The sequence below is a fragment of the Nipponia nippon genome, unplaced genomic scaffold (assembly GCF_047370975.1).
Source record: "Nipponia nippon isolate SJK-2023a ecotype South Korea unplaced genomic scaffold, ASM4737097v1 scaffold_4, whole genome shotgun sequence".
In the NCBI taxonomy this organism is placed as follows: Eukaryota; Metazoa; Chordata; class Aves; order Pelecaniformes; family Threskiornithidae; genus Nipponia; species Nipponia nippon.
In genome coordinates, this window is record NW_028262358.1 from 21,983,847 (window position 1) to 22,011,284 (window position 27,438).

A 27,438-nucleotide genomic window follows, 5' to 3' on the forward strand; every position below is an offset into this window, starting at 1 on the left:
AGGGGGAATAAAGCATTAATTAATGACAACTGTACTAGGCTGTGAAATGTCATAGGTTGGGAATAAAACCCCTGAAGAATAGAGTTAAAAATATGTTTGTAAAAATTAGAAAAGAAGAGGTGCCAAATGTATTAAGAACTCTTCCTAATTTCACAGGCTTGAGTCCAAACTGCCAACAAAAATATATCTTAGAAAACTCTCTATCTCCTCTCTTTCTTTTAATTGCCTCTGCAATTCAGAGGAATGAGAATATTCAAGCACCACAGACAAGTCTATTTTGGTGAATATTGAATATGAGCATATAAAGAATAATAAAACCAGAAGATGAAATGGTGGAAAAATAAAGGGAAGGGATCAAAGTTCTCCTATCGCCTTTCTTTGGAAGTTCTTCACCTATTCATGCTCCTGTTTCCTTATTTGTAATGTGAAGTTCCTGGGTGATCCCACTGCAAAGAACACTTTGCTGTGCAGATGAACTGCAGAATATAACTACTGGGTGTAGTTATTAATACTATTAAACCTTCATGTTTTGGAGTATCTGATATGTTGCCAAAGATCCGTATTTATAATTACGGGTTACAATGCTATAGCAAAACATTTGTGACTATAAAATGGCCTTGAAAAGTCCAGCTAGAATAAGCAAGCAGTTAACCAGTTTCTCTCATCCTCATTTGTGAAAAGAAAGACTCACTGTATTGGAGGATAATAAATTCTGCTAGATCCCTGCAGAAGGAATAACAGGATAAGCTTAACGGATAAGCTTTCTGAAAGCAATTCCCATTCATTTTCTGAACAAGCCAGTGCGCTATCTTTCCTACCATAGCATGGCCTGTACTCCTTCCTGCTGCTAACAAATAGATCATTCTTTGTAGCTTTTATAGAGCACTGAATTTTGGGGAAAGAAAAAAAAAGTTATCTCTGGCAACCCAACCAAAGTCCCCAGTCTCTTTTCAAATGCCTGATTATTTTAGCCTATCCTTCATATGTTTGGAAAACCAACTGGTGTTCACCTGATCCTGTGCTATGGATGCATTTAACTTAAATAGGAGGAAGTAAGATGAGCAGAGGATTTTAATGTAGTCATGTGTGTATTATGCATATATTAAGGTGCTGAGACCACTGTCACAAATATCACTCTTACACTCTGCTTGATTTTCTGTTTTTATTTCTGGACTCCGTCTTTTTATAGCACTTTCAATGAAAGTTTTTTTAAAAGGCAGGAAGCAGCCTCCTGTACTCAGTAGGTTTATGAAGTTGTTTGTCAAGACTGGTTCGTTTTCTGTGTAGGTTTGCCTTTTCAGAACAGTGGATTGAAACCATCACAGTAGCAGAACAACAACATGTATAACTAGCTGAATCTCTTCCAAGTGATCTTACATAGCTTCTTTTGCTAGCTGGACAAATCTTATAATACTAAAATGCTAGTAGAAAATAATGTTTCCGAGTTTTTATTAGAACAGCTACCAGAATCTGTTTCCGAGATTTTATTAGAATTGCATGTTATATGCTATGAGAAGTAAAGCGTTGCCTATAAGCTTAGATTTTTGTCATTCTTATTGTTTCCCTCTGATGTCACTCCTAGAAAGAGGTGCTATTACATTATTTTGTCCTAGGATCACTCTTTAGCAAAGGACTGATGTGGTTATAGGATATGCACAGGAATGTACATGTATCCTCTACTTCTACCTTTTCCAGGGCCTTTGTGAAACAATGTTTGCAGCACATGAGTCTCATCTCATGGGAAAATAATCTTTGATATTTAGAAACAAAGATTTATTTTAAGAAGAGATATTAATTCTTGGAAATTTTCTTTTTTCTGTGTGTGCCAGATCAGAACATACCAGGAAACTAATGTAAGAGCATGCTTAATTGGGATGAAGAGACCTCTTTTACAAACCTCTGAATTTTATTGAGGTTTTACTGATCATTACAATTTATATACCCACATTATCATCAAGTGAGAATACTAAGCTAAAATAATACGAGCAAATACTATTACTTAAGAAAAATGATTTGTTGACAGTATTTATGAACTTCTCTTTGTACTGCAGTAGATCTGAAAACTGGCATTTAGGAACTTTCTGCTGAAGAATATGTCCATCACCATTTAGAGTTTTAGGGAGAAAATTAACAAGAATTGCAAATGTAGGTAATACAGGCTTACATGAAAAAAAGATTGTTAACAGACTGCTAATAATTGTTAACAGTTGGCATTGACAGACTAAAGTAAGTAGAGGATTCAAAAGAAGTACTTATGAAAGATTTATTATATTTATAACAATTTTCAGTAATTCTTAAAATGCATATATTTTCCTATAGTTTTTGATTGCAAAGTTTGAATTTAGGGAGAGAGAGTTCTTGACTGTTCTCCACCTATAAAACCTCTATTGTTAATATCTTTGACTTCTGAAAATGAAATAGTAAAACAACTGGTATGAACAGCTTACTGAAAAATGTGTAATGCTCTTTCAGAAAAAAAAGGAGATTTGAAAACACAAGTTATGACAAACACTGCTGGACAATCATGGTTCAGATCACTGAAGAGAACTGGCTTTCTTATACCAGTAATAGCAGTCCTGGGTCCATGGTACCCACAAGGAATAAAAGAGACTCACCCAAGAGGCCTGTCAAGATCCAGAATTAGAGAGGGTTAACAAATGGCAGAAAACTTGAAGGCAGAGGCATTTTTTTGGAGGTTCAAAGTTGGTGACAGACATACATTATTTTCTTCTGGTTGTCTTGGCTAAGTTTGGTCAACCCTGTTCAAAGGTAAAAATAGCAACAATAGCCAATGTGCCATCATGCTACATTTTATGGACATATGACTAAAAGAAGAATTAAATGTGCAGATTGATACATAGAAAAGGCTAAAAACCAAACTTGTTGTTTAACACATTTTACGATGAGAGATAAGAAAATAAAGGATAAAATGCATCCATGGCTTCTTTTCTTGGGGTGGGAGATAAACTCTCTCTAGGTTTATTCCTATTTTAAAAGTACATTCAACTCAACACAAACAGTTTTTACTCCTCTTTTTGAAAGTTTAATGCCACGATGTTCTAGTTTAGTGACTTTCCGTGCAGAGCAGAAATATTGCTAAGACAAAAATGCTGACAGCTAGACTTCAAAAATAGTTTTGGATGAACTCAGATTACGAGTAGTTCATACGCACTTTCCAAAAATGGACATAACAACTGGAGACTTTTTTTCCCCCATCCAAGAGGTTACTGTGGTCTGTGGGTTTCTTTGTGTGGGAGCTTGCATCTTCATACACAGAAGTATAAGAAAGCAGCCTCCAATGAGACACAAAAATAAAACGTAATGTAGAAGTCTTCTGAGGTCTTGGGAATTCTGGGCAAAGTTAGTCAATAACATTATGGAAAAGGAACCTATAAAATGTTCCTGAGGTGCCTTTACGTTCCAGAGAAGCAATCAATTTGAAGATGAGGCACGATAAACTCAGGCTAGACACAGGACTTTAAATAGACCTTTAGAGCTAGCTTAGTTAAAGTGAACACCTCAATGAGGACTGAGGCTGAAATCCAAACCAGGAATTTTAATGAAATCCTGTGCTTTATGTTGTATAGAGTGGTAGATTAGATGAGCACAGTTATAACTTTTTTGTTGTAAATTATGAAGCCATGAACCTATATTTCTTTGCTGGCTTCTCTTCAGCAATCAGAGAAGATGCATAGCCACTTATCCCATGTAAACTCCCAGGAGCTGGTCCAGCACTGTTGAAGTCAACAGGAGTATTTCCATTGCTTTTGGTGCACATTGGTTCAGGTGATGACCAGTAGCAAAAACCATCAGCACATGCACACACAGCTTCTACATAGAATACTGCTTCTAGAGTCTGGTAGAGCACAAGCTAATCTCTCCTGACTTCACCTCCCATGCTAACACGCAACGGCGGTGCTGTGTACTGAAAAGCTGCAGGCGTCCCCACCAGGGTTGTCACTAATTGCACCCTTCTACCACTCCTTTTCTTCCAGTTTTGCTACTGGGTATAAAAGAGCTGTGCCCCAGCTCTCACCTCATTCATAGCAACGTGCGAAACATCTCACCAGACTATAGTTTGCATTTCAGATGAGCGAATGTGCCAGCATTGTGGTCAGTTTTTCAGTGGCATACATAGCCACCTGAGAAATTCAGAGCTGAAATTTAAGCTTGATGCTACACACTTTCTCTGTGCAAGATGTGGAAGACCAAGACAATGTGCCCCTTCCAAGTCCATCTTGAACTGATTAAGAAATAGGATTGCTGTGTGCCAACTTGCATTTTCAGTCTCAAAACTGCAGCAGAAATTTATCATCCTGTCATCTCTGGTTCCTTTAAGTACTTGTCAGACAGAAATTCAAAGGGGGCCAAAAAACTTTTTCCATTGGCACCTTCTCTTGCAACATTTTAACATTTTATGGTGTAGCATTTCCATCCAGTGCAATGCGATACCTCCCTGATAAATGAGGGAAGTGATGGAACAGCAGGGATCTCCCCTCTGCAGGTATCAAAGCACAAGTGTGCCTTTTCCCCCTTCTTTCCTTTTTTTGCAGTATTTTCTGCTGTAAGGATTTTCCCAAAGCCACAGTATCAGAGTGATATTGACAATCCATTTTACAGGGAGCAAGACAAAAGGAGGTACACACACATTGACTGCTTTAGGACTTTATCTTTTATTCTTGCCCACCCTGAGAAGAGAGGAATCACGCCGAGCTGCCACTGTTGGATTTTGATTTAGCGTAGGAGCAGGAGATCTGGTAGAAATCCCAGAGCTGACCCAGAGCTACAGCACACTGCTCTGGCCTGTGAATCTCTCTGATCAGTGAGAGCTGTTTGGCCCCAGCATTTTGGCTCTGGTTGTTCAGGCCCTTGTCCAGCATAGTGCATATTATCTTTCACCACAAATACTTTGTTAGGTTTCTGCGAGATGACTTGCGTGCTGACAGACAAGCATCGTGCAAGTGCTCTGCAGTTTTAGCATATAAATCAAAAAGTAGGAAGTGCAGCCAGAATCTGCGTGTTTTGGAGTGAAGCAGCAGGCAGGCATACATTGCTCTGCCAGAATTAGCTAACAGGAGAAGACGTTACCTGCTTATAAAGCATGTCTATGGGATGCTCAAAAGACCAAGGGAGACCGAGTCCTATGGACAAAGATAGCAGATACCCTAGGTATCTTCGCCAAAGTGACTGATGATGAAAGTCTTTATGCAAAATATGAAAATAAAATACTATTCAGGTCTTCCTTAACAAATACAATATGTTTTTTTGCTAGTAGTTTGTCATCTTTTCTCATCTTTATACATACAGAATGTATCCACATGCTCTCATGACTCATCTTATGAAGAGGATTATTTTTTTCCTCACCTAGATTTAATGAGATTTACCCTTTCTAAACATCTAAAAAAAGCTCACTGATGTTTACATGCAGATAGACATTGGAGGGATAGGCTGCTTTTGAAAATATGTTTTCTAGAGAATCCTTCTATATCTTCAGCTTTCATCTTTTGCTGAATTACTTGAGCTAGCTACTGCAAGCAGACAGGACATACCAGATATATCAGCAGAACATAACCTATTTTTTTCCCTTTTCAGCACGACCATCTTCCTTGACTCCCCCCCCCGCCTCTTTCTGCTGGGAAAGCAGACCCCCCCCCGCCTCCTTTGGGTTTCTCTTCTTTTTGCCACCCAGTCAGAAATATACCAGAAAAAATGGATTTGTGTTTTCCAACTTGACTGCTGCACATCTCAACTCTCATGTGCTTCTCACATGTTGTGGAAATTAATCCCTCTGTGATCAATGGTGAGAGGAGTTCAAACGGGAGCATTCAAATTTTGATGGGTTATTCATTTGTCCATAGTTTTCAAGGCATTCTATACAGAGTAGAGTTCCTGTATGTGTCCTGAAAGGAAAATTCAGTTTAGATATGAAAAGCTAAATCTAAATGGGATTTGTGCACTGCAGTGATGAGTGGTGTGGTGCCTGTTCTTCAGGTGCATGGTCAGTTACATCCTTGAGCTGGACTCATCGGAAGCGTTGGAGGTCTTAAGCAGGGTTCACAAAAGACCAACAAACTGAGTTGTAAGCTGCCTAAAACCATACCCAACAAGGCGTGCTGTAAAGGGATGGGACTTGCACCCTAACCAGCTTCTGACCTATTCTCCTACCTCTGGTTGCAGGAAGCATCTTCCGTCATTTAATATTTATAACCCTGATTCTGCTCTGGAATTAGGTGACCAAATAATTTGTTCTATAAATTGAATGGGATTTGAGCATGTTTTTCTCTTTTTTCAAGAGGAGTTGGGCCCAATTTTTCCCTCCTCTTTTCACCCAAAGAGCATGCAGTGGGAGTTGGCAGAAGTGGGTTCAACCTTTCAGCTTGATGTGCATTAGTCCTCTCAAGATAGGTCTAAAAATGCCAGGAGAAACAGGGATGCTGATGACACCTCACAGTAGCTTCAGCAGAGCAACCATCTACTTGTTCAGGCTGCACAGTCAAAGTATGTTTCAGGGCAATTCTCAGGGTCTTCCCTCAAAAGCATATGTCTTTCTAATCACTCCAGGAGGGATGCTCAAGAGAATGGGATGATTTCACTTGTTTCTGTTAACTGATATGGAATAAAATTTGCTCCTGCTCCAGGAGCACTCTGGTTGCTCTTCATCCAGTACATAAACAAGAGAGGGAAAAGAAAGAATGTGATTTTTCTCTACTATTCCCTTGTCATCAGCAAAACATGAAAAGAATATTCTAAACCTCAGACCTTTCCCTGCCAATTTCCCTCCTCCTTACTCACAGTGATTATTTCAGACGTACAAAGGTATTTCTTTTTCTTTTGAGTGTGTATCGGGGCATATTGCTATTCAGGCTGACACTATTAGGCAACTGCAGATGCATGCCTGAGTCACACATATGTCAGGAGCACTGAAAGAGCATTACAGCATTAGGAAGAGAGAAAAGTCTGGTTTTGATTACTGATAATTATAGATAAGCTGTAGCTGACAGTCATTTTCTGACCGCAAACTCAAATCAATCAATTAAAGACTGCATGCAACAGCACCCGTGTTTAATCATTTCCAGGCTCTTTAAAATGATCCATTACTCTGATAGCATGTCAGAGTTGCTGTGTACCATTTGTTGTTGCTGCTGAAGGTCAAATATGCAGCTACTTTCAGGCTAATTTCAAGAACACAGTTCACAATCTAAAAAGAAAAAAATCTGTGTATAAAGATTAGCCATAACTATTAAATCATTCTCTTAGCTTAATTAAACAAACATCACAGCTGATGATTTAAATATCTTTTGATCTCATGACACATAGATAAGTGCATTTTTTAATAGAATGTAGAAATGTGGCATCAGGGAGAAAAAGAGGATGGAATAATACAAGTTCAACTCCGTTCCTCCCTAGTTCCTATTTTCAAAGGTTTTTGACATGAAACTTCAAATACGGGAGAAAAGTTTGTAGTGGGACCAGGACAAAGAACTGCTGTCAGACTGTAAGGATCTCCACTGGCACTACTTTGACAAACTGGGTTGTTTCTGCTGAATTTTTTTTTTCTTCTCAAGCTTTGAAAAGAAAAAAAATGTTCTGACAGTTTAGAAATTATCAGCTAACATTTTCAGAATAAAATATTTCCATTTTTGCTTTGAAACAATTTTTAAATTGGATGTTTTAAAATATTGAGATGTTTCATGTCACATACACAAAAAAGCTAAGTGAAACACCTTATTAGAGTTTTATCAAAATGAAATGTTTTGGATGATATAAGGTTCCTTTTTACAGGATTTTCCTTCAGGGAGAAATTTTCCATTTTATTCATAATCCAGTTAAAACTTTCTGTGAAAATTCTGGTTTGAATAAATCCATATTTGTAATAGAAATAATTCCATCAGTGATTTTTCAGTCATCCTGGATAATGGTAAGTAACAAGCTATACCTTCCAGCTGATATAAGCTAGCATAGCACCAATTAGTGACTTGACTAGATTTATCACAAAGGCTCAGTCCAGCCCATGGAGCAATAATGATGACTGTCATATAAGGATATGGTCCAGTTACACACAGAAATTAAAAGAAATGAAATCTCAGAGAAAATAATTAGCTAATACAGCATAATACTGAGATGCAGGACTTTGGGTTTCTATCATCAGCTTTGTCGTTCTAGCAAATTTTGAATGTGTTGCCTAAACTATATTCAGTCCACATATTTTTAAAGTTTGGTAGAACCTGAGTGGCTTTATTTCAATTTAACCATTTAATTTCTAAGGTAAATTGAAGGAACCTGGATAAAGATACTTCTTTAACTAAGAAAGGGTACTTTTACTAAGCAAGGGTATCTGTACCAGGATTCAACACATTTTAATAAATTCATTTTAAAATAAATATGGACTAATGTTCCTGATTGTCTTTGTATCCCAGTATTTCACTTAGAAGACTGAAAAGGATCTCCATGTCATTGACTCTGTTACTCAATACAACACATGAGTAGGAAACAAAGAGCATTTCCAACGTTATAAAATAAAAGGCTAATTTCTGCCAAGCACTGCAGGTGGGTCTCATCTCAGTTACTTTTTGACATCCCTAGCACAGATGCCTACATATAGTCACCTTATACAACTGTCACTGTCACTGGAGTTAATTAGTGTCTTCTAGGACACTGTTCATCTCATCCAGAAGGATGAGACCCTGAAAGTGCCTACTTCTCACCACAGTCAACAAGAGGAGCCAAGGGTGACCAGCTTAGCTGTAGACATGTGCATGTGGCCACATAAACCTCCTGCACAGAGTTACATCTCCCTAAAAAGCTGGGATATCTGACGAGAGCCCTGGGAGCTTGCACGAACTGATCCTTGACACCAGCTGCTGCCCCAGCCCTTAGCTGAGGGTTATTACACTGGGAAGGAGCAGCAGAAGCAAAAACGTGCCTTTATCCCAATAGCTGCACTTCAGGTTTGATGTGTTACCCAGCGTAGTGAGAACTGGTGCGCAGTAGCTGAGACATGAATGCCTTCCTCTGCTTCTTCACAGGAGTACCCTGACATCCTGCCCGCAGACATGCCTGTGCTTCTTTCTGAAGACAAAAGGTTTGGTATGAAAATGGACTGCTGTTCTTCTTTTCCAGGGGGCTTCAGGTAAGCTGTTGTTACGAATTCACTGCTGTCATACCAAGCAGATCCCACCACATGCTAGTTTGAAACATTTTTGGGCAGAGGTTGCTGTGGGTAACTGTCCCCCGTGTGGGAACAGAAAACGTCTTCTGTGCAAAAGCTGTTCCCTCACTGACACAGTTTTTTCTGCCGGCATGTACAAGCACTTCTGTAGGCACAATTTATCAGAGGCCCTTCTATTAAAAAAAAAGGGGCTTTTAATTCAATAGAGATGCTTTTAACCGACTTTTTACTGCTGCTTATTTATGTGAACTTCCTGTTGATCTCCTTGAGGATTTTGCCTGTCTAAGGAATTTCAGCAGGACCCAGTGCTGGGGTGCACAGCAGAAACTCTTTGTCCCTTTGCTGGAATATTATCAGTTGATCTGAATACCCTCTTGTGAAATTGTTTATTTATAATATTCATCTCAGAGCATTTACACTCCACTGATGACTTGAAATTTAAGCAGTTATTTATAATCACGTTAAATAAGACCACATTTCTATTCCGCTCAGAAGTTAAGTTAGTTATCAGATTACATGTCTGTTTCATTCCTTTTATCTCTGATACAATGCGTTGCTCTCAACAACAGCATCAAATGAACTTAGATGTCCAACTATAAATCATGCACATGTCGAAACAATAACGCTGAAAGGATTATCATCACCCTCTGTAATTACAATAATGGAAAACAGATACTGAAAGGACATTTTTCTGATCCTCGGAAAATCCCTGAAGAGGTCAATTTACTTTTCTTTGGGGAATATTTAACACAAGGAAAGTTATTGGTTTATACGTCTGTTGAAAGAACTGAACTTATAATAAGCACAATGTCACAATATAAATTTAAAGTATATTTTATTGCACTGTTATGGTGGGGGTCTCCAGATGGTCCTGATATACACAGTTTTATAAGGAAGTGCTTTTTTTGACTGAGAACACTGATCACTGTCTGATGAAATGCTCTGTCAAAGCTGAGGCGCACTACTGTTTGTGGGAACCTGTTGCAAGTAGCAGGGGAGAATATCATCCAACAAGACCTAACTGGCATCTGGTTTTGGAGCCAGGTTGTAGTGGAACTGGATGTGGTACTTTGCTGGAGGTTTTGGAAGAGGAGAATTTCTTGTATGCTCTTTGACCAAGTCTATTCAAGAATGGATCTATGTGGTATAATAAAAGAAAATAAACGCTAAGAAAAAGAAACCCCTACACACCATTAATTTCTTTTATTGTAAGAAGCATGCATCCAACTCTTAAGTCCTGAATTTGCAGCTTTCAAGTCTACATTGAGTCATATATTTTAGGACTTGAATAAGTCTCAGTGAATGCATAGGCTCTTCTCATCTTCTTCATGGTGGCTAATTCAGTCCAGCAGAATTAGATTTCTTAGTCTTATTTTTGAAAGCAAAAGTTGACTACTGTAACAGATGAATTCCACATCTCTTACTCTTTGCCTATACTGTTGTTTCCCTGCCATCCAGCAAACCATTTTTTAGCTAATGCTAGTCTGAACATGGCCATACTAACAGTTGTGTCAGCACAACTGAGGGTGCAATAACCTTCAGCTTGGGTACTGTTGTGACAGGACAGGAGCTCAGATCCATATTTAAATAACCAGACTTTGCCCATCCAGCACATTTTGACTTTATCAGGGTAGGGTGTACTCAGATGGGCAATTTAGCTGTCAGCTGAGGGAACAGCAACCTCTAGCAGGCAGAAGCAGTAACCTCTTCCACTGGCACGGCCAGAGCTAGAAGTCCACAGCCTAAGCCACAAGGTTTTGGTTGCATGAGTAGCTCACTTGCTGCTTAAAGAAGAAGGCTACAACAGAACCACACAAAAATGTTCAAATGAGAGTTGTTATCCATCTACATGGCTGTTTGCAACAAAAAAATCTTCTCTGGTCACTCTTGCCAGCAGTACTCTCTAGCACATTCCAACAGCTTTGCCCACTGGCATCTACAGTGGAGGGCACAGTTCTGGTCTCTGCATTTCCAGATGGACACAAAGAGTTGAGGCAAGGCCAATAAAAGCAATACATGGGATAAAACAGATGCCTTATGAAGAAGCACTGTCAGAGCAGCTTACTGGGCCACATTGGGTCTAATTCCGTAAGGCATGGTTTGTATTTATGCTCTTAGAATAACAGCTCACAGAAACAATTGAGATTGTGAATATCCTCAAAACAAATGCTTTAATGTAGAGTTGTCCAGCAGAGCTGCTTTGTAACAAATTCCACCTGAATTTCTCCCTCAGCAAGCCCACCTCACCCTCCAGCGTCACTGCCACGTTCTTGGGGAAGCAGCACACACCACTGCTTGTGGTTAGGAAAGAGCTCCCTCTGTTTGAAGAGAGGGCTTGCTTTCTCTACTTACTAGATGGCTACTTGTTTGTCTCCTGGTAGAGCCGGTGAAAGCTCTTGCGAAATGTGTGGGTTGCCAGAAGAAAACATTGCTCTGTCTTGTTTACAGAACACGAGCTCCCTTAAAACAAACCCATAATGGTTAAAGTGAGTACCTTGTGTCCTTCTTCAAAGGATGGCCAGCACATGGATGTTCTACCGAGGCCACAGGCTGAACACTGCTTTTGAGAGACATAATTCAGTCTTTGCTTCTCACTTGGTTATGGGAAGAATAAATTGTACGAGCCTTTTTCCTAGACTGGATTGTTCCCTTTCGGATGTGTTAGAGGAGTTAATGATGAAACGTAGTCCTGCAAAGCCAAGGTACTGACTGTGCCTTGTCCATGCACAATTGTCACTATGAAAAGGATTTATGGGCCCAGTGAAGTTACATCTACAAATCTAGGCCAAATATGGTAGTAAAGTGGCCTGAATATAAGCTGGAGAAGCTAACATTTGTAAGTCCATCCCTGAATGCAGGTCCTGATTCCTTTCTTCTGTCTTCTAATGACCTGATATGTCCTCTGGGACTATCCATTTTCAAAATTTGAATGTGTTATCAGAGATTGGGATTCATCTTCTCTAATTTTAGGGATCTACAAAGTAAGTGTGTATATCTGAGCTCGTCACTGAGACTCCTTTCACAGTCAAGAGAGATCTCTTCAGCATAGTCAGTAGAGTCTAGGATCAGGTGAAACATGCCCCAGACTGCCACTGATAAACTAACTGGGTCTCAGATGACTATAAGGGGTGATTTTCTGACTAGCTCAGATGTAGACACCTACACTGTAGTCCCCTGAAATTAGGAAAGATGAATCCTACTGAAGGAAGTGAGTATGAGCAGATCTTGAAAGACTGCACTTGTACTATAGATACTGAGCACCAGATGTCTTGATTTTTCCTTCCTTTACTGGACTATTGCAAAGGAACCTTACCCTAGATAAGAATTTCTCTGATGTAGGACTTCTCAGCAGCGATTCCCTCTTGTCAACGTAACAAAAGTTCCTGTTGGAGAGCCTGGGGCACTATTGTAAGAGCTGACATATATGGGCTGGTGGAACAGTCCATCATGCCCTCATCGGTAGGAGAGAATCACTGCATAATTAGTCCTAGATCTAGGAGAGTCATGAATTACCTTGACAGCCAGTTCTCCTGAGTGAGAAAGCAGATCACCTGAGTATGGTCATGTAGGAGATCTTCACAAGGACCGGAAACTTGCCCTTCAAGTTAATAATATTTTGCTTAAATTCTCTGAAGGCCTATATAGACACAACATCCTTGGGCACTTTCCCTGTACTTGCTTGTGCCCCCACAAATACAAACAGGACCTTAGCAAAGAGCTTCTTACCAGCTCTCAGACCTCCCAGTCACCTCCCAGACCTCCACCTACTCATTTCCTTAATGGCACCTTTCAGCAGTTCTTACCACACCACCGAAGGAGCAGGTGCTAATTCTAATTCTAAATAAATATTTCCTGTGTCCTTTACGGTCAAATATAAACCATAGTATCCTTCTTCAAATTTTCTGCCATCCCGTCTTGGGGAAACAGTGAGAGTTCACATTGTCTTTTTGCATTCTCCCTACTAGATAAATCACTGTTACTGCAATATGCACCTATATCCCACACTGCTCTCACCATAATTAGAGTGAAGGCTGACTAAGAGCAGAGCTGGTCTTTGTGTTCAGGGTGCAGCATCATGGACCCAGGCTCCAGTTCTCATACTATGTAAAAAGATAATAGTCCAATATATACCTAGTTGCCATGAATCTTGTCTTTGAGATAGACTTTAAATCTGTGGTTGAGACAAGATTGAATATTGGCTGCCCTTCATCTCAGAACATTATTACATTAGGTACACTAGTCAGCTTGCAGCCATTCAAATGCATGTAAATATACAAACACAAAAATTGTTTACTCTCTGCTGCATCAGTCTTAACAGAGAAAGCCAATGTTCAGCATGCTATTTTCTGATCACTCCACCTTTGCTTCAGTAATACTCAGATGGTATACAGTGAGAGAAACATTATGGAATGCACACTGATATATCACCCCAACCCTAAACCTTAGAGTGCATCAGACAATATTACTCAGTCAAATTATACTCAGCTCAACACAAACATTTAAAATAGATGAACCTCAAAGAAGAAATGCTGCCCTCAGACATTTCAAAGGCATTTGCAAAAAAATACGACTCTGGATTTTAGAGGAGTTCTTGTTTTCATTACTCTGTGCTCAAGTATTGGCCAAGTATCAAAGCTCCTGAAAGCAGCAAGACAACTGGGGTATTCAAAAAAGGGAAAATAGCCCTCAAACTGTCCCTTGAAAGAAAGACTTTTTTTCTCTGAAGTTTTAGTCTCTCCTGCAAGGTTTCATTTTTACTATATTTTAAAATCAATCTGCAGTGATTCTTTAATTACACTGTTATCAATATAGCAACAGTATATCCTTAAAGCATTATAAATTCATACTGAAATGAATCTGCCTAGACCCCAGGGTTCAGACTACCATCTGCAGTCTCAACATACAACGCTCCTTTGTTTTGCCCTTCTAATTTAGCCTTTGGGAAGTCCTCTGTGACAGCCAAATCAAGTGGTTTCAGAGAGTGGCAATTCTTGCAGCTACTTTTCATCAATCATGTCTACTTTGTTCCCTTTTAAAACAAGTGCATTCAATTTTCACTTTAATTAAGAAGCTGAAAACATAAGATGAGGCATAAATAACACAAAGACTGTAGAAAATACATGTCACTAACAAAGTCAACCTATAGTTTCTACTGTCTTCAGAAATGAAATTGACTTTTCTGGGTGATTGAAACACTTTTTTAATAGCATCAAATGTTAACTACTGTATATTACAGTGATCCAAATTGAGTCATAGAAAACTTTGTCCTTATCATCAGTCAAATAAATAAACACAATAAAAATGCTACACCCTACTGTAAAGCTGTGCCAGTCTAATACTTACAGCTGTGGGACAGCTTTTTGTAATTCTTTTTTCCTCTCATATGAATACTTCGAAAGGAGGAAAAGTAGGATTTTATCAGTGGAGAAATTTTGTGTGACACTAAGGGAATATTTTAATTCTTTCATTTTGCAGGATTTCATCCTCTTGGTTATGCTTTCCCAGAATTTTGGAAGACTAGAAAGTTTCTTACTGAAATAAAAAGATATCAAAGAAGAAGCAATGGTGGAAATATGCCATCTTTTATATTTTTAATTGAAATGAAATAATCTTATTTTATTTTGGTGGCTGAGGTCTAGTGGGTCAGAGCCAGTAGCTCCTTCTGAGTCCCGTTTTCACCAGCTGCCTTATTTCTCTTTTGCTGTATGCATGCCTTTTACAAAGAGCTCTGCTGAACAACATGCTTCCAGTCTATTTATTTATAGATTAATGTATGGTGTGGCTGCCTGTGTCAACAAGGCACTGGAGTTGATGATTCAGGAGGTCCAATCCTGTGTCTTAGGTTTCGCAGATTTATAGCACCAGGCAAGAAAAGGTACTTATCCCAGTTTCAGGTATCCTGGCAACAATTAAGGAAACGGTAGTGTCAAAACCGGCAGTAACTTTCTGCTCCCCATAGGCAGATTATGAGTTACAGCAAAACCAATATTGCTTCTCTACGCACCCCCTCCACCCCAGTATTTTTTTGTAATCAACAGTCTCCCACAAGATTTCCTTTCCTTTTGTAATTTCTAGCTTGGGTGTTGATCTAAGCCTGGACAGCATAACCTAGGACATGTTGTACCTTTTTAGGACTCTGTAGAACAAGCCCACTACCTTAGGTGTTTTAGGGAAGAGGGCAGAGAAAGAGACTAAGTCAGCAGAGAAGGAGGGGAAAATTGGTTTGCTTGCTCCATTGTTAATGGAGGAAGCAGAAAGTGGCCAACCTGCTTTGCCGGGGAAGCACCAGCACACACTGATGGCAGGGTCAGGGGATGAATATTATTTCGCCAGGGAGTCTAGAAAGCCAATTACCTAAAGTCACTGGACAATGGAGAGTTAGAGGTGGATTAAAACAACAGATGACTTGGCTCTGAATGGCAAGTCTCCTCTACTAGCCTTGCTGTGCTAATTCCCTCACCTATAACTCAGAAGCAATAATAGGAATAATCATCTCACAGAGCTTTGTAGGCTTTTGCCAAGCATTATGTAAATGCAATTCATACCGCACTGACTTCAATGGTGCTATTTAATATGAATAAGCACATAAGAAGGAGGGCCACAGCAAGTGATGTCTGAACCTTAACAATGCAGACAGTAACTCTGCAAAGAAAAATGCAATGATCTCTTCAGTGTTTTCTCCTTCTTCATGCACAGACTGCAGATTTTCGACCAGGGGGTCCCAGTGAGTGGGGAGGGTGCTGCTGTGAGATCCATGCACCCCCTGCTCCACACCAGCTTTCCTCCCTGCAGTGCACAAGGGCGAGGTGGAGCCCTTGGCCACAGAGCCTCCTGCCTGCGGATTTCCTGCGCAGGCTCGGTGGGATGCGAAAGCCCTAAATGGCAGAAAATCACATCTATAAATTAAAGTTCTGGTTTTAATAACCAGAGTCAGGCAGATAGGAGTGTGTGTATGTATGTGTATTTGTGTAGAGGAGCTCCCTTTGCATAATGAAAGAAGCAAAAGTTACTCAGATGGTTAGGCTAGAAGAGTGCCAGTATATACTGGCAGCTGTGAGTGAATATCTGCTTTAGAGGTGTGACCCCTTGATGAAACAGTTAAAACCTTTCAAAATGTTATGTTTGAGATAATAATGTTTTCTTTTAGCTAATACAGTATGTTATAGAAATGAAATTGTGACAGAATCCTTCTGATAGTTAGCGAGGCCATCACACGTGTTATTTCATCACCCTGAGTACTGATGAAGCCTCTATGATTAAAACAAGAAGAGAAAGTAACGATATATCTGAGCAGATAAGAAGACCAAAACTTTGTTTGCAGAACTGAAAGATAAAGTCCAAGCACTGCAGTTTTTCAGAACTCTTTTTCCAGTTGTCTTGATAATTTCAAAGATGGAGTGAAACAGGAGTCAAAATTAATCTGCCCTGGAACAAAATACACCTTTGTTCAGGATCTCATGCAGCAAGATACGGTCAAATTTTGTCAATCACATCACCATCACATTTTACTGTGCCTGTTAAGAGCTCAGTTAAACCTGAGAAACCTTTACAAAGTGAAATTATTTTTATGGCTGCCTTGATTACACCCTGTTCCTAAGTCTGAACCATGTGCTCTCCCTCACCGCGGTACATGCTATAAACAGCTGCCTCCTGAGGGGAGAGAATAGGAAGTGGAAGAATGTTTCATCAGGCAATTAGTACTATTAAAACATGTATATATGTACATATATTTAAATGTTACAAAAACTTGCCAGGATACAGCATGGATCTGTGTCTGACACATAAACGTGAAAGTACGGCCTCGTTCTTTATTGCAAAGTATTTACACTGTAAAAATTGGTTAAACATGTTCTGCATCTATGCAGACTGAGGATGTTTCACAGCAACACACATGAAGCCAAGTGATTCTACAATGTACCAGAGTTGTTGCAAAAGTTTAGTTTTTGGTGCTATAATTATTCTGTAAGTTGGCCTGAAATATAGAAATATTTTATAAAGTCAAATTTTATTTACACAAACATACAAAACAAACAGGGAAACCTACTATTATCTGTGCTACCATAAAACATTTCAGAAATAAGGAGGATGATTTCTGAGAAACAAGGGATTGCAAAGACTTTCCTACTTCATTATAGAGTGTAAAGCTGTAGACGTTCAGCACTTTAATTTTAATTTCCACTCTGGTAAGTACTTCTCATCTTGAAAAGTTTAATTTTCATGGCAGTTTTGGAAGGCGAATACATATGGGCTTTCCGGATACAGTTTGCTTGCTTTTTCTGACAAACTATTATTGCATTTCCCAACACTCTCATTTTTTTTTCCTGTTTACAGTCACAGGGATCAGCTTTTTATAAGACTGTTACCCATAGGGAGGGAAAGAGCCAAGCAACTCTTGGAGTCCTCTTGCAAAACTAAAACCCCTCCTGAAGGTTTTGCCAATTATCAGAAAAACTAAAACCAAAATAATAAAAAGGAAGTGCTTAAACCCCCCCTCTACAGTTTGTATTTAAACAGCAATACGGGTTCTCCTATTTAAAAAACCCAAACAACTTTAGTTCCATTTGCCAGCTCATTTCAGGAAGGTGTTTTGAGTAACTGATAAACTTAGACCAACAAACTGAGTGACTAAAATCTTTGTCTCCTTGTGGCAGACTCGTAAGTTGGGAAGGTTTTATGTAGAAATATGAGAGAAAGATCACAGTGATTGTCCTCCATCCTGAATTTAGCTGGGATCTCCCAACAGACCTAGAAATAGGTTTGAAGTAGTTGTTGAAGAGTGTAGATAAAAATCTATATTTTAAAGCATGGCTTAAAGATCCCACGGCATGGCTATGAGATCTGCTGAACGACTCCAGGTGTCAGTGCAAAGCCATGTTCTTCAGTATGTTTATCTGTGCAGATGCATACTCACACATGCTGCATATTCATATATATATTTCCTGCCTTGTGTAGCCTTAAGTGGCTCCAAGTATGTAGTTCAGACCACATTCAGCCCCTTCCTGCTCTCCAGGCTAAGTACTCAATGATGGCGTTCTCCTGCCAGGCACAAATGAACCAGCAGATTTTAAGCAGAAGGACCTGTGCCTGTTGGGGACCCAAGGCACGGAGCTGTCTGGCCATAGGGGCTGATTGTAACTTGGCACTAGCTACAACTCTTTTGACTGTACATCTTGAGGATCCTTAGGGAGGTGGTCAGATTTTCATTACCAGGGGAGGCTGAAGCATATACACAAAACCAGACTCAAAGATGTTCTCTGAGTCAATGGCAGAAAAGAATGAGCCCGCATCACTATGCTCTTGCCCTACCGTCTTCCCTGCACTTACTGAAACCAGTTACAGCTGGACAGCCGATGGCTTGCAGAGCAGCACAGAGCACTGTGCAGTTTTTGTTTTCCGTGAAGAACCTGAAGAGTTCCTCTGACAGCGTCTAGAAGCATCCTCTCTTTTCTTAAAAGTTTCTTAACTTCCAGAGCCTAAGATACAGCCCTCCTCATCTACCAGACTACCACAGGTTAATTGGCACTCACACAAATGACCACAGATGTTTGCAAGATGTTGTCGAGTCCCCTCTGAGACTATCATTACCTGCCTAGCGTCAGTGCAACACTGATATGTAATTTATTCCTTTGGAAGAACTCCATCACCATATAACAAAATAACATAAATCTCCCCACAAATGTCATTGCCTTGGGATAAGCCCAGCACTGAAAGGCTGGAGGGATTGCTTTACATCAACGGAGTTTGCAGCTTGGTCTTGCTGTGAGACAACGACTCTCAAAAGTGTTTTTCTGGCACCCTTGTTAGGACAGTGCCTCAGACATAGTGGATGGGAAACTAAACCGGTAAGCACTAATAGATGTTCACATGTGCAAGTACTATTTGCAGTGTAAATATGGACGAAAACGGACATTTTTATTCCCCGCCCCAGCCTACAGACAGCGGTTAGGAGACAACGCTCAGCGCTGTCCGTGACGTGGATGACGGAGCGGCCTCCCCTTGGACACCGTCATTTTAGCGTCTAGCCGAGAGGTGGCAGTACTCCTCCACCGTTCCGGGCCCAGGAGGTGCCTCATGCCACCGCAAGGCTCATCTCCGCAGCATCAGTACCATCAGCTCCTCCTCTGATTTATTTATATTTACAGCAGGGAGAAAAGAAATGTGCCGTATTTCTCCTGTGCTGGGAGGCTTCGCTTCAGCAGCCTGGGAGCTACCTTGGCTTTTGGCATCACGCAGCAACACGGTGCACCTCTGCTGCCTCCGCCGTGCAGTAGAGCCCACGGGGCTGCAGCAGGTCCCCAACTGTGGAGAAGGTTTTAATTTTGCTGAGGAGCACAGTTCTTGAAATGTCATAAACCGTGAACACACAGCTGGAGCAGTTTATGAACTGCAGAGAAACTCTGAGTATTTTAGCCCAAGTATTAATTCAAAGAGCATGCTTTGTTATTTCCTGTTTCATTGTTGTTTGTAAAATAGTTTAATGGGTAGTGAGCAGTAAACTGTTTAAAATCTGCTGTGCACATTGATGCGGTTTTATATTGCTAGAGAGGGAAGGATTTCACTGCTTTGGGTGTGAGGGAGAGAGGAAGATTATCCTGATAATGAAAACCACAACCAATGCATTTACTTTGGAACAGTTGTTTCAATTACATTACCATGTAGATATTTTAATCAGAAATAAAAGTGATAATCCCCAAATGCAGGCCTAACAACAATCGAAACAGCTGCATACTTTAAAAAAAAGGAAGCTTAGCTATTAGTAATGAGGTTTACATGCAGCCAAGGAGAGCATTTTCTGTAAAACAAAAGCGACCCCATTTACAATGTAAAAGGCAATGTTTATTAAGAGCTGGTAATGACCTAATTACAGAGTTGGTATGGATCACTACCTCAAAGCATCCAGGCTGTTATACCTATGAAATTTTCTTATGGATATTAAAACCATCTAGCACATAGCACAGGCAGGGTGAACAAGAGCAAAGGGACTGGCCTGCATCCATATGGCTAAACTCTCTTTACCTCTCCTCAACATAATGGACTCATCTATCCTGACTTTTGGGAGCAGTCCCTGCCTTGTGCTCTCCCTTGAACAGTGCCCAGGAATGCTAGCTGGCACAGGACAACCTAATAATATAGATATAGAAGGGAGTGTATTTACTACATGGTTTCCTGCATAGTGTAGCATGCTAGCAATGAATCAGCAGAGATGACTGTGCAAACAGTACCCATGTCTATGCATTGGCCCTGTTTGGTTTACTAGTATGGGCATAGCCAAAGAAGCTATATGCGAGCTGCAAGTCCCTACCCACTAACCAGACAACACCGGTATAGGAGTCCCATTGTGCCTGGCAAAGTTGCTGTCCCGGGCTAGGCTATTGCAACATGCACTCTCATGTAGCTGGTTCTGTATACTCTTCACTAAGCTTCCTCTGGAAAGCTGAAAGCATTTAAAAAACCCTTTCCTACTCAGGATCTTTTTTTGGACCTCACAGCAAGATCTGTGACTTCTCAATACACCATGGCTGGCTTGAATCAAATTTTGAGCACATTTCTGGTGCTTCTCCATGAAAGCACTGCCTCTCTTCCTTGTGGCTTTCACGATTTACCTTGGTGTCAGATAGATCAGAATCAGTTCCTAAGCCTGGTTTCAAAACAAACAAAAGGCAATAAGACCTCCAGCACTTGCAGAAGGCCAAATACTGAAAGGAAAACTCACAAGAAGAGATCCTCATGTAGCCTGAAAGTCCTCTGATGTCAGTGGAGGAAACATAAACGCTTTAGAGAAGAGTTACAGGGAGTCCTTGTCAAAGTGCCCGTGTACCTTACAAGATAACAAGGTATCTTGGCAAAAGGAACCCTTTGAGCTAAATAGCAAAACCAAAAAGGGTGATTCTAGTGTTTTGGAGAGGCACAGCTAAAAGGTTTTTCTTCAGCTTCTAAAGTATTCAGCCTTCAAAGATGGTAGCAAAACTTATTTTATTATCTTTCTAGAAAGAAAATGATGGAAAAGGCTTTGATAGCCAGGCTTCAAAGTATAAATGGGGTTATGTGAAGAACTACAGTTATCCTTGTTCAGTTTCTATACCTATACCTTTACTGAAAAACTTGAGGCATTGACAAAGGGGAAAAGGAGTCTTCTCACAGGAGCCAGGAGCAGCGAGGTGACTTCCCCGGGTTGGCAACAGATAAGTCTCCGGACTAGACACATGAGGGGCTCTGGGTTCTGATTCAGCATCAGCACTGACCTGCCAAATGGCCATGAGTGAACCACCTTCTTGCTATTTGTTGGTCTTGGCTGTTTAAAATGCAAGCTCTTGGAGCAGGAACTGTCATTCTTCCTTCCATCTGTTGTGGTGGGGTCCGGGCTTCAGCTGAGGCGTGCAAGTGCTAAGGTAATGCAGACCACAGCACTAGTAGTCATAGAAGCCTCGTCAGCAATCCCAAACCTTCTCCTGTATGAGGCAAGATCCACTGGGACCATGAGCTTATGGCTTGTGTGGTCAGGTGCTTGAGACTCTTGGGGCTGACGGGACACTGTGAGTTCTCTTTGCTCTGCATGGTCTTCTGTAATAACTTAGAGCCTGAAAAAATACACTGAAAGACATTATTTTGAAATCAGAGATGACTTTCATGTGTACAACACCTCTGAAAAATCAGACCCTTAACCTCCTTTTGTCTCTGATCTTCATCTCCAGAATGGCAGTCAGACCTTCATAAATGACTGTGATCATTGAGCTACCGCAGTGAGGGGAACATACAACTACTCAGAAAGGAAAGAATAAAAAGCCTCTTTCATCTGTATTTCTGCCAATGTTTTTAAAGTGAAGCTCATGAGTGTACAACTGTTACCCAGGAGGAGTATGCTTGGGGTAGGATTATCAAAGGTGTTAAGTGATATTCTAATTTTGCACTCTTCGAAAGCATTAGCAATTTTACCCCCAGCTTCACTGGGAGCAGAATCAAATAATTGCAAAAATGCTTTCTATAAATGCTACATTGCTTTTCCTTTTTGAGAGTGAACTCTCACCTCTTGCCAACAGGGTTTTAGGTTAGGTCCTTGCACTTTTAAGAGGCTGTTTTATTAATTTCTTGCATAGAGACAACCCATCAGTATACCACTGACTCCTTATGAATGGCGTTTGGAATGGCCAAGCAGGTTACACAGCATCAAGGTCCTACCAGCTACCAAATAAACATTGCAGGCAAAACATTTCTCCTTTTTACAAAACCTTAAACTGAAGTTAAGTGTGTGAATTCAGGGAAGTTTCTCAAGATTTGTAACCATTCTAAATAAGGTAAAAATTTATCCACAGACTTGTTAAAAAAGGCCAGTAACAAACTTCCCTTCGAGGTTTACTCACAAACTTTCTAGTACTTACTGCTTCTCTCTGGGCCAAAAATGCTCTGAGGACCAACTGTCTCTTCTGTGGCTTTTGCAACTTTTGCTCTCATTCAAGCCAGAAACACAGAAAGCTGTAGCAGCTAATTAACTAATATAACCCCAAGCCATAATTAGAGTTGAGGCCAAAGCCACACCCTTGAACTTTACTGGTGTGTAGAGGCTGCTATAAGTAAGACGCTTAATAAGATTTTCTTTTGTAAAAGAAAGTTTGGAAAGGAAAGGCCAGAGCTGTGTTTGTGGTGCTAAGGAGATGCTAAATAAATGCCTGGAGAAGAGCCTTCACTTGCTCCCAATGGATTAACAAGGCAAGAGACGCTAGAGTGGAATTGCATTTATGGGGGATGGCACCATAGTTCTCCTCATGGGACCAATATCTCGGATTCAGGCTTACAGGGGCCATAAGTCTACAAGTGTCTAGACAGGATTCAATTGCTCTCAAATCCACACACACTCTTCTGTTTAGGCTCATAGGAGGTCAATCTGCCCACTTGGATATTCTTAGCTTACGTGTCTCAATGCTAAAAATGATCAACTGGAGCAGAACAGCGATTCAAAGTAGAAGAGAGAGGTGTCCAAGCTTCCTTAAAGAGTCAGTAGAGAGTCCTCAGTATCACTGAAGTGTGATTCAGATACTCTGCATATGGAAAGCACAACCTCCTAAAGCTAGTGAATTGTAAATGTTTCTCAGAAGAGTGGACTACAGCAGAAAAGTGTCTTCCCTCTCTGGAGCTCAGATTGCCGTTTGTGGGCTGCACTTCTCCAACTGTTGAGAATTTGGCTGGGGTTAAATACCTACTAAAGGAGAGCTCGTTCTTCAGAAGCATAGCTGCTGGGGACACGGTGGTGGTGACGGGACTCCTGAGTGGCAGAGTATCTTCAACAGGAAGGGGTACCTGTTGACTCTGCCAGCCAAAGTCTCATAACTCCTAGAAAAGACTACCTAACCCAAAAGAGTACTCAAAAGGTCAAAGCTTGCTCTGTGGTTCTTTAGTGCAGCCCAAAGAGACCTTTAAATTCAAACCAAATATTTTAAACCACTTATGTACATATTTACAAATCAAGGGACAATTATTCTGTTTCATTGCCTAACCTTCATTAAGGTTGGGCAATGAAACATACACGCAAGCAGGACCTGTCCTCTAGCATCAGTCACTTTTAGTCAGCATTAATATTATTTTTACAATGACATGGACTCATGAAATGGGCTTTCCTGACATAGTCAGGAAGAGTAACTCAGCTATGGCAATAGTTGCATCTATTTTTTATGACTGTGGTTTGCAGAAAGACAGTATAAATAATGATGTCAATGCTTTTCACCTTAAATCTCTGCAGGTATAGGATACCACAGCCTTTACACAGAAGGGCTACAAGACATTGTCTTGCCATCATAAGGCGCAGCAGAGATGGCCCCAGACCAAGTAAGCCATGACGTAGGGGTGCTTTGTCAGCATTCTCTCCCTGGGCCCCTTTCCCTCATTCTCCCTGTGACAAGGTGAAATTCTCTGTTCAAACTTGGAATGACATGGACTGACACCTCTCTCCTACCCCCTCCTCACAAAGATTGATTTCTCCTCAACTTGTTTAGAATGAGACCAGGGCCACCTGTGCATGAGCTGTCAGGAAATGTGGTGCTTTCATTTAAACAGCAGGCAGCTATCAAAACATCAATAAGAGAGGCTATCAGGCTTAATAATGGCATGCATTAAAAGTAAAATAACTCTCTGAGGTCCAGTAATGTTGCTTTTACCATTTGTCAGGTGTATAATCACTCTGGAGAATAAGAATAGTGAGGTCTTTGTAAAATCATGAATCAACATTCCCAACAATTCAACTGCTGTGAGTAGGTCAGGTCAATACCCTCATGTCTCAAAAAACTACTTAAGCCCTCCTGTCTCCTGAGACCATTACATCAATAGATACCTCCAGTACTACTGAAAATGACAGTTTGCAATGTAATACCGGGAGATCCCCTTTAATAGCTCCGCTATATTAACAGCTGTTGGGCTCTACTCTGGGTGTTTGTCCTTGTTTCCGAAACCATGCCATATATAATCCCCTGGTCTTATGTGAGAAAAGCTTTTATCGTTTTCATCCTTTTTTATTTTTTGAACATGATTATTTTTTCCTTTTTTATTTTTTGAACATGAACAATGGAATAAAGCAGGTAATTCTTAAGAAAGGAAAACCAAAGTAGCAATCCTGAAATGGCTAAATATATTGTTTCCAAGAATTTAAGAGAGTTTGGTTAGTATACAAAGCTATGCACTTTTCATTCACTGAGGTTTTTTTTCAGCTTTGCCATCTTTATATCAATTAAGATCCTGAATCCACTGTAGTTCATGGCAAAATCTATTTGACTTCACTAGAACTAGATTTTACCTGCAGAGTTTATATAATGATTTGTGTTCCCACACCTTGTAGTGCCATGGTCTTTTGTTGTACTTTTCATTTGCCACCTCAGAAAAGGCAACTCCTCTCTTCTCTGCGTTAAACCTTCCTTTATGTCTTTTATATAGGTTGTTAAAATGAAACAATGAGTGTTGGCAATGACTGAAATATTACTGCCTCAAATTCCCCAAGAGACAGTGGGAAAAGACAAACAGAATGAAATTTTTTTTTTTTCAGTATTTTTTCTTTAAATAGTCTCCCTTTCCAATAACCCAAGCACTGCTCTGAATGTCTTTGACACCTCTCTGACCACAAGACAACTACACTGTAGCTAGTCCTGAAGTATATACGCAGTGACTACCTGCCTAGCTCGCCTGGCCAGAAAGTCCAACACTTGACTTTTGCCTGATCACCTCTCCATGGGTGAGGAGCAGTGCGAACTTGGTCCCTCCTCTGCTAAACTGGCAGTTTTTCATGAAAACTCTAGGTATTTAGTTATCTTTGAGCCTTCTACCGCTTTTTAAGTTTTGGTTGGAATTAACTGGTGTGTGGGACAGCTTCAAAGTGATAAATTCACCAAATTGAAATCATTCTGGTGTAATGCAAAAAATGGGTATCTTTCATCCTACTTAACCCAGTGGAGAGCACTTGAAGGAGTCATAGAGAATGTGTGGTAACATGGGGCATCAGAAGGCTTGCTGTGATCAAATAAAACACCTGCTTTCTGACGTACATCTCAGGCCCCTGTAAAAGTAAGAAGGACAAGCTACATTTCAGCTGCCTTTCTTATGACGCTACCATTGGACATCTTGTCTTATGATTTAAGCCAGCAGAAGTAAGTATAATCTTGGATGAAGGTATTTCTAGTGATTCTGTATCTTAGCTAGTAAGTATACAGGAGAGTTCCTAAGTGGGTGATGAAAAAATAAAAATGGGTTGGAAATATCATAGCCCATGAAGAAGAGGGCTTCATCCATCTCCAATTTCCTTGAATGCTCAAATATTGAAACTTTCCATGTATGAATATATTTTTAGTGCTGTCCAGCATGGAAACACAATTTTACTAGAAGTTCATTGTATGAAAAATCACTCTGCCTAGTTCAGAAAGGTGGAGTTAAAAAGGAAATATATGAGAATGGAGTTTGACTGATATCTCTTTACTGAATTTATGTTCATAACAACTTTGTTCTCTTCCTGACCTCTTGTTTCAGTTATTTATTTCTGATGTTAAAAGTTCAGGCTGCAAAGTCTCCATACGAGCTGTAACCAGTTTTCTGAATGGCGAAAGAGAACAACAAGATTTTGTAGCAACTGAGAAGCATCTTAGCCCTTGCTGGTGAAAAATGTAAGCTATAGAAAGTCCTTTTCATCTTTTAGCAAGGGTCCATTATTTCTGTATATCTCTTTTCTGTGCCTTATGAAAAGGTTTGTGCAGTAAAGAATGACTGACTATGTAGTAGTTCTTTCTTCTTTTGCCAAGCTCTTTTTAGCTTTGGCAGCAATTCTATTTTCCCTGTCATCATCTAATGTCTATTTATTTTACATTGCTACGAAGCCAGTGCAATTCCCTCATAAATCCCAGGTTGTGAAGATGAAGAAACAATTCAATTCCTTTTATTAAAATTCTCCAGTGTCCTCTTTCTGATTCCTACCATCTAATTAGGTTCGGAAAGGTCATCAGTTTGAAAAACTCTTGGAAAAGAATCAATTGAATTAAGAGATCAGAGGTTGCCAAATGCCGTGCATTTCTGAGCTCTGAAATACCTGATCAATCTTGGTTGTCACAGGTGCCACAAGAATGCTTGTCACTAATTGTTGATCTAACTAGCGTCATAACCTCACTCCCTTTCTCTCACCTCCGCCCTCCTGTCCTCCCTTGCTCTCATGTGCACACACATGTGTGCTCCCCGCCCTCCCTGCCCCCTTTAAACTCCGAGGAAAGTGAAGATATTACTCTTGCTTTGCATGTTGCTCGAACAATTCAATATTCCCCACAGCTGCCTAAAATGAAGGTGACATGAATAATGGCAATGGGAAGCTCCGTTGACTTAATGCAGTAGAGTCCTGAACGTAAAGTTGTGAACATTAAATGGCATCATGTTGGGATAATCTACAACTATATTATGGTAATCAGAGAAATGTCTGATTTTTTCATTTTGTAGCCAGTTACAAATACTAGAATTTTTTAAATTATTGCCCTCCCAGTGTGTGCAGAGAGAAAGTAATCTTCTGGATCATATTCCTTCTCATAGTACAATAACAGATCCCTCATGTCCCATAGATGTAAGTCCTGGCTTCAATTTTAGGTACAATTTTTAGAAGCAGACAGCCTCAGAGGATGCTGTGGTGTTTTCTGAGCTTGCATGGTGTAGACACTGCTTTACAGCTACTTGGTCACTAATAAGCTCACTGTTAATGTGCTCTGACACTGAACTTGGAGTTGCAAATTGGCAGGCAGATTTCAAAGATATTGCACAACAAA